We start from the raw sequence: 13,310 nt of genomic DNA, 5'->3' as shown, positions 1-13,310 counted from the left end.
GAATAGGAGGCAGATGGGAACAAAGCCTTACAACAAAAGCCTTTACACAATGACACATAATTAGAAGAAATAACAGTCACTTGAACTGGGAACTAAATGCCTTTCTCTCTTGTATGCACCCTCACTGAATCATCCACTGTTGGTTATTCACTCAAGATTAGACAGATGTGCATCAAACTTACTGGCAGATGATACTATATTCAGTTTCTATTTAGCACTACAGAGATAAAACACTGAGTTGAGAATATGGAGGGCCACAATTGGTTCTAAGCCAATGCTGCTGACATTGTAATGCATCTTTCAGATGAAACCATAGTTCCTTCTGCCTGACTCCAGTGGCTGCCTAGAGAAGATTAAAGACCCTTGAATAATTCTACTCTGACCCATTCTCTAATGTCCAAACACGTATGTGAGTTGAGGCTAAATCATGGTAGCTGCAGCATTTGCCTGTACAGTCACTAGGCAAGTAGGATTTCTGATTGAAGCAAACTACCAAAAGTGAGCCACTAAATGTTTGTGCCCACTGATGCAGCAAAAATGTTATGACCCATTCATCTCAGAAAGGAAGCTTTAAGAAAACCACAATAGCAAATTTCCCTGTTCCTTGCTGAATCCTTTGTTATAGCCTTAGTATAGCAGAGCAGATGGCTCTTGGGTTTCAGCTCATGTGTATATCCCTAAAAGGGTAGGCCCCTTACATATACATTTGTGAAGTCAGAAAATGTCAGAAGAAGTCAGGTGTGAATCTGGAGAGATTCGGTCAACCTTTTTGGGTATATTTAACACTAGGGGTGTGCGAAGTGGGTCCTATTCGATTCAGATTTGGATTCCATCCGAATCAGGGACAATGATTCGATTCATTGATTTGGATCACTGTCCCTGATTTGATTCTGCTGAATCTGAAGATTCGATGCTGATTCAGAGAATCAGTGATTCAGCCATAGACACAGCTTTAAAAGTTTTTTCTACATACCTTGAGGTAGCAGGTGCAGCTCATGATCGCTGCGATGCTGGGGCACAGGGAGCATCCCACAGGAGTGTGGGGCAGGGGCGCGCCCTCCACGTGCTTAGCAGCAAACCCAGAAGTGGACTGGAAGTTCTTCCGGTCCACTTCTGGGTCTGCCGGGGAGCGCGCTCCCCCTTCCCCTCACCCCATACCCCTCCAGCTTGGTGACTGGCTGCAGGGGGACCCTGGGTGCACCCCATCAGGCCCGGGAGGTACTAGTCACAGAGCTTAGGGGGGGATATGGTGAACCCAGAAGTGCACCAGAAGTGCTTCTGGTTTACTTCCAGGTCTCCTATGGAGCGCACTGGGGAGCCCCCCGTGCTTTTGTGGGACACTCCATGTGCCCCAGCATTGCTGCTTTCATGAGCCCCTGCTACCTAGAGGTATGTAGAAAAAACATTTGAAGCTGTCTCTATTTCTGAATCTCCGAATCATTCTGAATCTCTCCAAATTGATTTGGAGGGTTCCAATTCGATTCGGAGAGATTAAAGGGTCCTCTGATTCAATTCAGATTCGGAGATTTGGCCACTGAATTGGACTGAATATCCGCCGAATCTAATCAGGGACCAAAGCTTTGCACAGCCCTAGCTAACATGGGTGTAGGTATCTGAGACTGTCTATTCCCTAATAACTCAGCCACAAATAGAATATACTGCTGATCAGCTATCATTTTGTTCCCCAGTTCCTACATACACAGATACAGATTGATGGAGACTTGTGAAGAAATTTCTGCTTGACTCCAGATGTATTTTTACCAGCAGTGCAACCATTGATATAGGCTGGGTTGTACCAAAGATTCTGTCAATGTCCCTGGTCATTCGTATAGGTAACATCATCAAATATTTATTTGGTTTTTCAGTAGCTTTGCCTTTTTTGGAAGAACTGAGATCTTCCTTTAAGAAAACAGCATGTTCATTGCTCTGATGTTGTTCTTAGGAATTGTTGTCAAATTATGCAGAGATTTTGAGACTAGACTAATAGGGACAAGCCAGTGACTAACCAAGCTCATGTCTAAGGAACCAAAGAGATGCGGCAGTTCTCTGTTAGTTTTCTGCTACCAAGAAGTTGAGTTGCATGGAGCATTTCATACAGGATAACAAATTACAGAAGCAAGAGTTCAACCTCACTGGAGATTTTTGTGTGTCTCATAAGTTTCAGTCTAGAGCAGAACTAGGAGGATTATAATTGCCACAAATAATATGCCTCTCATCATATGTTTAGCCCCATTTTTCTAGGGTCACAGTACACAATTTTTGGAATTCAGGCTTCTGAGTTACACTGATATGAAATCAGCCTAGAGTCGCATCCAGCATTAGCCACACAGCAGATGCATAAACCTGTCACTGGGTTTCTAAGACCATAACTATAAAAAGTATGTTAGCAGTGATTAATTAGTAATAATTATACTTAGCCATTATGCAATGCTTTTCATTTCATAGTGCTATATAAACATTAACTAATTAATCTCCACAACACCCCTGTGAGAGAGGTAAGTGCTGTTATTCCCATTTTATGGACACCCAAATGAAAGAGAGAGAGGTTCATAGCAAGTCTAATTGGACAATAATTACCCACTTAGTGCTCTGCAAATGAAGAAATAATCTTCCCATTGTCTTTACGTAAAGAGAACAAGGAGACTGCAGAGTTCACATCCATGTTATTTCATTGTTTAGCCATATAGTTTTCATGCAAATGAAGGCAAAAGGAGCAAAAGAAAGGAGATAAATAAATTGTTCTTTTTTGTATTGGGTATTTGTCTTGCATCACTGAATCTCTGGAAGATGATAGAGGAAGTTGAATAATGTTCTAAAATACCTCCGGAGATGACTTAATACAGTCACACACACTCACACACACACACACACACACACACACACACACATGCTGTTCTGTAAAATGTATACGTTGGTGTATTTTAAATCTACATTTTAGGACATGGGGGATGGAGGGAGTGCTTGATTTCTGCTGCAAATGAGACATCTTATAGGAAACCTTTTCTGCCAGTTGTAAATATTAAAAAAGAAAAGAAAAAGAAAGCTTCCCAAAAATGCCAAATGCTGTTCTAAGGGGGCAAAACCTGCTTGGGAATTCAAGTCAAGTCAAATTCTGCAAATAATTTCTGTAAAAAAAGAGCAAGGAGAACATTTCTGCTTAGTCAAAATGCTTAATTTAAACATCTTTAAAATCAAGGCCTGAAACATTTATTTGAAATGACATCCTCATTTCAAAATTGGCCAAGGATTTTAAAGAATGACATAAAATCCACAATTAAAACAGTATTTCTTTCTTCCCAAAACCAAACGTGTTCTGGATTGACCCAAAGATAAGTTTTTTTCCCCCTCAAATATTTTACTTCACCCACCAAACAAAAAAATCAGTTGTTTACACAGCTGTACTACCTTAGTGCTATGAGCAGATACATGTGGTAGCACATAGCTTGAGCCCCCAGTTAATAATAATTATGCATAATATTGTAGTTCAGGTAAAACCTGAAATAACTTGATCACACTAATTATTTTCTAATAGTAAAGGGCAACATAGTCATCACAACTGGGGGGGAAGGGAGCTTGAGCCTTCAAGACTGCTTTCCTGTCCCATTCCCAGGATTTGTTTTTACATGAAAAAATAATATTAAACAGAAAAAAGAAATTCCAATAGCCAAAGTAATGTTTGTTTCTTTAAGCAGACTTCAGGAACTGTGGCAGTCCTATACAACTATGAACACTGCTTTTGATCTGCTCAGGAATAGTTTGCCAAGCCAGTCAGAGACAGAGACATATGTATTACATACTTTAATAGAGTGTACTAGATTTCTGCTCTTATCAACAGGTTATGATTCAGCAGGAATAGCATCAAAACCTCCACACAGGCCACAACTACTTTATTAATGACTAACTTACCTGCACTAGAAGGAAGACCTTCATTGGCCTGTGTCAATCACAGCATATCCTCAGCACCAGGGTTGTCAGTTGTCTGTAAGTTTATGGACAGTCCTTAAGTCTAACAATTCCTGTCTATAAAATCTGTAGGTAAAAGTGTGCTCTCCATAAAAGCAGGAAGCCACCAGAGTTTTGGTTAAGCTCCGTGGTCAGAAAGAAGCTGGAGGCAAAGTTGAAGCACAGCAGTGCCACCTGATATCTGAACAAGAGCACAGGACCTTTTTAGGGCTTTCAGAACTTGTTGTAGGTCCTTGCCCCCCACTCCCAAGCTGCATACTCTTGCTGCTGCTGTATTCCCTTTGCCTGCAGAAGTGGAGCCAGGATTTTAGAAAGGGGAATGCAGGAGCAGCAAGTGCCACTGCAGGGATCTCCGTACTTTTGGCTCCCAGCCTTGTTCCCCACTACCGATGCAAGCAGACCACACTGTGGGAGCCTCCAGGGATTTTTTTTTTTAAAATCTCCAAAGCCAGTAAGAATTTTTCCCCTTCCCTTGCTCTTCTCCCCTTCCATTTCACCCCTCTCCCCACTGCTGCTACTTTTCCCACTGTCCTGGGGTGAGGGGAGCTCCAGAGTCACTCCTGCCTGCTCTTGCTGGCTGTATTGGGACTGGGATCAGCTGGGGACAGCAGAAGCGGCAGCAATAGTGGGAAGGTTCTTCCTCCCTGCCTGGGCCCTGGCACAGGGGAGAAAGCAGCAGCAGTAGTTAGGGGATGGAGGGAAGAGAAGGGGAAGGGATGAGTATGGAGGGGAAAGGAGGGCCATTCTTACCTGCTTTGGAGATTTAAAAATGTCCCTGGCTATAGTGTGGTCTAATCCAAAAGGAGGGTGAGACTTGCCACTGCAACCCCTCTCGGTATGCCTCTATTTGTAACGTTTCTTATCTCACAGGTAGGCAGACAGTAGTCCATTGTTAGGATGGGTCTATGCCAGGACATGGGGAGGCAGCCAGCAGGGATAAGGCTGGGGGATAGGCTGTCAGGGAAGGGTATGGTACAGGGGGTAGTCAGAGGGTATCAGTGTTTGGGGATGAGTAAGGGACCCCTGGAGGGGTATCAGAGCATATAAAACCACTGGTACAGTCAAGCAGGGTTGCCAACCCAATCGATCTACAAACTTTTTACTGACAACCAAATATTTTTATTATGTTTGGCCTTAAACCCCTAAATCTGAACCCAGCCCTTGTCCAGAGTCTGGCAGAAAGGTTACATTTACAAATTGTAAAATGCATGTCAGTAATAACATATGTCAGTAGAAAAGCCTGTCTGTTAGTAACAAGTTGCAGTTTGTCAGTAAAAAAAAAAAAAAAATGTTGGGTTAGCAATCCTGCTCAAAACATAATTTGAGATATTTGCATCTCATGGGTAAGGGAATTAATAAATCTCCAAAGACTGTGCTTCATGCATCAATATTTTTTCCCGCAAAATTGGGGGGAAAAGGCCTTTGCATTAATTAAACTGACTTTTCATTTGTTAATGTTGGAGTTTGCAATTTCCTTTCAATATCGTCAAAACACCCCAAACATCACTACAAAGTAATAGACTTATAGATTTTTTAAAAGAAAGAGAAAAAAATTTGGAGTGACATTAAGATTTAAGACTTCTGGTCTCACTTACAATTCTGTTTCCTAGGCTTGATCCTTCTCCCAGGGGTTTTCAACTGGGGGTACGCATACCACTGGGAGTACTTGGGATGGCTTCAGGGGGTACTTGGCAGTGGGCACTGCCACTGGCACTTGCGCTACCTCTGTGCCACCATGCCTTCTGCCACCATTGTGCCGCTGGCATGCTCACCAATCTGCTGCAGCCCTCCTGCTCATCTGCTGGCTGCCGGGATACATTGACCCCAAAAGGTTGAAAACCCCTGCGTCTCCTGTTTGCACCACCCCGATCACAAAAACTCATGAGAACAGAAAACCACTTTCTAGATTTTACACCACTTTAAATGAGATCAAAATCGGGCTCTTCCTGTTTCATTCTGATTTGATGAATTCCTTTAATACATTCAGAAAATAAGAAATGGACTGAAAATTCTGGGGAATAATAGCATAGTTGTTTGACGAATACCTGTGAAAGCAGTTGTTCTATTTATTCTATCCTTTCTATTTCCATGCTAAGCATAATGTGTGGTAAAAGGATAATAGAGCTTCCTTGTATAAACACTGTTTAACTGCATGTTCAAAGATACTTTCTGCAAAAGACTAACATGTAGTTTTAAAATTTAGTTTTTGATGCACAAGGACTCTCTTCAGAAGACTAATGGGAGTTTGTTATGGTCTTGCCTTGATATAGCTAAAGGCCTAAAAGAGTAATACTACTGCTAAAAGTACCTGCACTAGCAGGGATGGACTGTACCTAATAGCTCCTTTCCATCTCTATACTTGTGATTCTTTAAAACTAAGTGAAGACTTGTAATTTATTTTAGCTCTTCTCGCTTTAAGGAAGGGAGATAATCTGATTATTGCAGTCCTCAAGCAGATTACAGTGGGCAGGGAGAAGAGATTTAAGATAACTCGAGAGACTGAATAACTGTTCTTAGTGTCAAAGGTCACTACATTTAAGTCTGAGGAAATAAAATTGCTTCATAATAAACTCACAAACAACCCTGTACACTGGTGGGAAGGCAGACCTTTCAAACTTTGGTAGCAATTGAAATTGGCAGTAGAAGAGTACTATATGGCCCTAAATATTAATAGAAGTCAAGATTTGTTATTTTTTACACAGGCATGAAACCTGAATAATAGCTCTGCTAAATTTGCAGGGGTTACTCCAGGCTTACACCGATATTTATAAATAACCTCTTTAATATTCCAACTGATGATGGGCTTTCTGAATACTTTGTATTCTGTCTAGCTACAGCAGGAAAAGCTAGGTTTAAAAAGACAAAGCATCGTCTGGTGGTTTGAATGCAGGATTTGGAGTGGCACAACTGGTTACAAAATGCCCTAATGCTATCTTGAAAATCTTCACCTGGGTGTTGAAGCGAGCTCTAGAATTGGGAGGAGGCACTGGTAGAGGTGGAAGAATCTCAAGTAAGATGTTGTGTCCACTGCCTTTCACTCCTGTCTTCAAGTTCACTAGCTTTAATAGTTTAAGGTGTTGATGTTAGTAACAAAAGTCAGGATAGGAATAGTTTAAGTAAGATGGGATCAAATTCTGCTCTGGGTAAATGTGGTTGTATTCACTTCATTTCTTTCCTGTGCTATTATGTGGGTGCTTTAATAAAAATTCCATCACATTCTTATTAAAATCAATTTTTCCTGAACATTTTTAGTTACCAAAAATGTGCCTTTTATACTGATTTTGATAAAAAATATGGATTTCTTTCCAATTATAATATTAAAATTAACTTTCTCAAAAACAGCACATTCTAGTAACTTGAGGTGGCTGGACCTGATGATCACACAAGGTCCCTTCCAGCCCTAAACTTCTGTGAATCTGTGATGAACAAGTATTTCATATTTTGAAAAGAGATGAAAATCACCTTCACTGTAAATGACATTCTAAATGCATTTTGGATCCCCTCTTTAGAAAATTAGTTTATCTACCAGCTGGTCCCGGTCTTAAAATCTTAATCCTAGATTTTATTTCCAGCTCTGCTGGTATCTCTGTGACTTTGTCTATATTTCAGGGTGGTTTTTGTAAATGGAGGAAAACAATGCCTACCTATAGGGTTTTTGCAAGGCTCAATTACTTTTTCATATGGAAGACCTATATAAATGTGAGAGAGCTCATTATTCAGGGCAGGAACTGAGTCTTGGCGCAATGTGTAGCACAATGAAGTCCCATTTCTGTTTGAACTTCTGGGCATTACTGTTAGATTCATGGAATGCGGCAATTGCTCTGAGTACCTCTCCGACCTGCCTAGACATAACACCGCTGGTCTTTTCTTCATCATTTACAGGATCACCAGTTTTTAGCTTTTATTTCCTCTTTGGTTCCTCTGAGACTATCAGTTATGGTCATTTTAATGGAGATTTTACGAAGTATAAATCCCACTGCAGTTGATTCTCATTAATCCATTGTAAAAAGTTATAACTCATGCTTTTTGCCAAAAGCTTTGCACTGACCTCTATTTTAATATCCTGGATAGTTGACAGGTCAAGTGACTTTTTGACAAAGTTGAATCTTTTAGCACGGTAATAAGAATAATGTTCCCATGCAGAAAAATAATGTCACTCAATGAAGAAGTACTTGTAAGCATCAGATGCTGTATGAACAGACACTGTGATTTATTTAATTAAATGTTTGACCAGATCTAATATATGTAAGTGTGTTTATATGTAATGGATGTACATAAAAAATGTGTAATAAAAGTTCTTAAACAAAAGGAAGAGCTATATGGTTATTTATGGAAAGCTAATGGCCATACCTCTTCGAAAGAAATGTTTATTTCCTATGGTTTTATGCTCAGTGAGTTGCACATTATTAAAAAAGAAATAGCATCTCTTAGCTATGATATTGATAGATAGATGGCATCATATGATCAATCATATAATGGAATTTTTTTTTTTCAAAGTAGGAAAGAAAGTTCAATGTTATCAACATTCCCTAGATTGTCTTTGAAAAACTAACCATACAGTCATCCAACCCCTTCTAAAAAGAAGCAGAAAAAACAACTCACTAATAACTAGGTTTATTATTAATATTCTGAAGACTGTATTTTTTCCCATAGGGGCTTTTTGCTGGCTGACTGAATTGCTAGAGCTTTCTTCATTCTGCATCAAAACGTTCTCCATTTTCCTGAAAACAATAGGGGACGGGATTAATTGGGCATCTAGAAATTCAGAATAGGCAAATGTTTGCAGTAAGGTGCTCTCTGAGGGAATCATAGAGAAAGTGGAAATGTAGTCTTACTTTGTATGAAAACAACAAACAGCTTTTGTTGCTTAGTGTTGGCCACTTGTGGGGTTCTTAAAGTGCTAATACTTTATTTCATTAGGAGTCCACTGATTTCCTTCTCTCTCTCTCTCTCTTTCTCTCTTTTTCTTTTCTTTAATAAGAAAGCCTTAGAAATGTGAATCATACAAATATTGATACGTACGTCTTTCCTTTTCAAGATCCATTTTGTTCACTGTAATTGATGTGCCTGGTACAGATAATGGATGAAATTTTTGGCCCCATTGAACTCAGTGGCAAAACTCCCGTTGACTTCAGTGAAACCAAGATTTTTATTTTTGGTGTGTCTATTTCTGTCTTGTAGATTTAGAAAAGTATTGTTCATTTAAGGCCTGAATCTGTCACTCTACTGCACATCAAGTAGTATCTAAATACGTAAGAGAACAATAAAAATCCCTATGGAGTTAAGGCAAAAAACTCATCATGAGTAAAGGTGGCAGAATTAGGTCTTCACCATTATCCCTTCAAGTTGGTGATTATCTTATCAGTGTGCATCTACACATGCATCAACTCCAGCCTTGACTTACTGTGCAGTAAGTTACTGCACAGTCGATGCATCTACATGTGATGCTATATTGCCCTAGCAACACACTATGTTAACTTAGGGGCCATAGGCAAAAATCATGACACTGCAGCTACATTGTCGTAGTGATGTACTCCCTCAGTATAGCGCATCACTATGGCGACATAGCAGCTAAAAATAACTGTGCACCATACGCATGGTGCAGTACAGGCTATTACTACACCGTCATTTAGTACTTCCGAAAGGAAGTACTAAATGACAGCTCAGTAACAACAGCACCGTAGGGGCATGTGTAGATGTGTCCAGTGAGGGTTTTTGGGTAGGAGTCTACACATGCAGGAATTAGGAAGAAGATTTTCTCCAGTCACAGCAGCCCTGCAATGCATCCCTGCCACCATGTAGGGAGCTCCAGGCTTCCCATGGGAGCGCCAAGCCAAGGAGACAGCTGTCTCCTGGCCCCAAGGGGCTACCTGCTGCTGCGGTAGGGACAGTGTCCACTGCCCCAGCAGCAGGGAGCTCCTAGCCCTGGTTCCCCCATCAGGGGTATAGGGCTTGGAAAGAGATGCAGGGGAAGGGCATGTCCAAGCCCCCTGCCCTGATCCACCAGTGGGGCAGCTATCAGGTAGCTTTCTGCATCTCCTTCCAGGCCCGGTGCTTTGATCACCCAATCAGGGCATAGGGCTGGGACCTGCCCTTGACCAGGACAGTTCCCAGCCAGGCCCAGGCTGTGCAGCAAAGTCTGCATGTGCAGCCTGGAGCTCGCTGGGGACTACTCAAAATGCAACAGTCCCCAGCCACCTCCAGGCTACATGTGCTTCCCCAGCTGGCTGGCTGGGAACTGTCCCAGTCACTTATGGAGTGGGAGATGGAGAGCTTGTACCCAGCTTGTTCCCAGTCCCCGCTCTCCAATTGCAGAGCAGGGGCTGGGAACCAGCTCCCAGCCCCCACTCTGTAATCATGATTGGACAGTGTGGGCTGGAAGCTCCCTGCTGATGGGGTTGGGGATATTGTCCCCACATAGGCACGCAGGGTGGGGGCCCAGGAACTTGTTCCCCACCCAGCTTCATGTTCATGGAGCTAGGTGGGGAACAAGCTCCCCAGCCTGTTCCTCACCCACCCCCCCACAAGCTCCATGCTCATGGAGCTGGGTGGGGAACAGAAACTTCTGCCCCCACCAGTAGGAAGCTCCAGGTGCCAGCTCTGTGGTCTCAGGACTCAGGCAGACATTGCCCCAGCAGCAGGCAGCTCCTGGGGGCAGGGAGTTATCTCCCGCCCCGTGATGGACTGCTGCCAGGGAGCAGATTTTGGTCAGACTTCTACACAAGCACTATGGAGCTGTTACTAATCCTGAGTAAAGTTGCTACTTGCATTTGTAGGTAGCAAATTTACTCAAGATTAGGGAGGTTTACTGCAAAATAAGCATGTGCATGTGTAGACACACATGGTTATGTAACAGTAAATTATGCTAAATGCGAAGTTAATGATGTAGATGCACTGTCAGGGCACATCCACACATGCAGGCACATGCACTTGCAGCAGCTCAAATAGGAGTGACACAAATTTGTGCCAGAGATTTTTGTCTCCGTGCATTTGCCTGAACATGAACTTTGGTGTGGGGTAAACTGTGCTACTTGGGCCAGATTGACCCAGCCCATCTCCTCTCAGATCTTCAGCCAGGGGGAGCTAGACCCTGGGGCCAGCACCTGTGCTGACCTCAGCAGTATAAAAACCTGCCCTGGTGAGAAGCTCAGGGCTACTTGTTCTCAAGAGACAGTTGACATATGAGGACACTAGTCCCCTGTGCCAGCTGGACTGTTGCAGGAAGCCTGACCTACAGTGACCCCTGGCACTTGCTGCCACCTGCAACAGCATCTGCCCCTTTGAACCTGCAGCCCCATGTCTGCACACCTGCCAGAAACAGATGAGGACTGCATGGTCACCTGGCGTGTAGCATGGGCACTGTAGCAGAGCCATCTGCACCTCTGGGCCAACTGCCAGTGGGCCTGGGCTGCACAGTTGGCCTTCGTGTAGCACTGCTGCCACATGTGCCCCTGCCCTGCTATCTGGGCAGCTATTGCCTGGAAGATGTTTTTAGCGTGGTGGCCTGCTTTGAACTGTCAAAGCATGCCCTCCTGGCCCCAAATGGCCAGGATATCAGCCACCCCATTTGCCCTCCAGCTGGGTCCTGGATGCCAGCCCCGAGCAGGCTTCTCTGCCTGGGTCCTGCCACTTGCCTCACTAGCAGTAATCGTGATGTTCCCTATTTAAAAAATGTAAATTCTCTGATAATAAAATCCTAAATTCACACTTTAAATTAACCCAAAATCTGTGTTCTTCCACAATTAAAGCAAAAGACCAACACCCAGGTCCCGGTCACAATGTGGCCTTGTCCCACTTCTGCATACGCCAGCACACTAACGGCGCATTGCCTGTGTGCTGGAACAGCTGAAGCACTATAGAGATGATCTGGCCAGATACCAGAGCATGTCTCTGGAGGACCTGCCTCTGGGTTGCTTCAGGGCACAGTCCTGGACCGTGCCTTGCCCTGCTTTTTTCCACGAGTTTCTTTTTCTATAGTTGGATTTCCAGGTATCAGATTTAGAGTCCAAACTGTAAATATGCAGCATGGGGAACACTTTTTTGTTCCCAGCATGCCTCTTGCAGCATCTCAGACTGCTTTGAGATGGCTCAAGAGGCACATGCGCACTTGTCTGGTTGTGCCCTTGGAGTCCTAGAATCTTCACTTTTGCTCTTTTTTAAGGTCAGAGGATTGCAAAAGGTTTCTCATGAACTCATTGTGAGAGAATCCTGAAGTCTGCATTTCCGAGTTTCAAATATAATCAGCATTGTAATGGTGTGTGCTAGGAGGGGATTGCACTTTGCAATCTAGTCCTATCAAAGGATATAAATCAGGATTACAGTTAGTTCCACCTTGCTACATAGCAGCAGTCAGTATTTCCTGCACGCACACTTGTATTGATACCTCTTCAATTTTAAATGTCCCACAGAAAGCTCTTTAAATTGCAAATGGGATAGCTGGTGCTCAGGGATCTAATAACTATAGAAACAAAATGTCTTTAAAAATATTTCCACGTTCCGGATATTGACAATATTCAACTGAAACATTTTTATTATTTCCTTGGTTTTGTTTTTTGGGTTTTTTTTAATTCACACACTGCACATCTACATAACTAGTTTCCATGGAGAATTAGATCTTAAACTAACAAAAGCATTCTGAAAATAACCAACTTTTAACAAATATAACGGGTAAGGAATTGATTGGGTCTTCTGCATTAAACTGACTCACAATATAAATTAAGTTTTGGTAGCGGTATGTGTTTATGCATGTATACATGCACCTACACACATACAAACATTTACCTAAAACCTAAATTAGAAACCAGATACAACAGCCTTGTATTAATTGTATGAGAATTGCCATGTGAAATGGAGGGGGGGAGCTCATCTTAGAATTGAGTAAATATGGTAGCTTAAGGGGTTGCTATTAGTAACACAAGTCAGGATAGGAATACTTTAAGTAAGACATGAGCAGATCTGCTTTCAGTTATATATTAATTCAACAGGATGATGATGACAATCATGCACAGATCCTAGGGGTATAACTGAGAGTACAGTTTGACCCCTGAGTTCTACCTTGACAATGGCCCTTCATATAGGTTATGAAGAAGTTCAATAGCCTCAGCCAACATCCATTATTCAGTATGCAATGCAGTTATCTCTGAAGGAGTGAGAAAAGGTCATTTCAAGTATGAAGGTTGTTTACAGGAGAACACGAGATGTAATCTTGCTCAGACTTCAGAAGGTGTCACCAGTTTTCAATGCATCCCAAATCCTAGCTGATTTCACCCCTCCCATTCCCTTTAGTAGGTTTTGTCATCTAGAACGGATTTGCACTTGATAGATTTCAGAAAGAATTTGAAAAAGGA

Source organism: Crocodylus siamensis, chromosome 10, assembly GCF_052110815.1.
Source record: "Crocodylus siamensis isolate JL-2025a chromosome 10, ASM5211081v1, whole genome shotgun sequence".
Classification (NCBI taxonomy): domain Eukaryota; kingdom Metazoa; phylum Chordata; order Crocodylia; family Crocodylidae; genus Crocodylus; species Crocodylus siamensis.
This window is presented reverse-complemented; position numbering follows the sequence as displayed.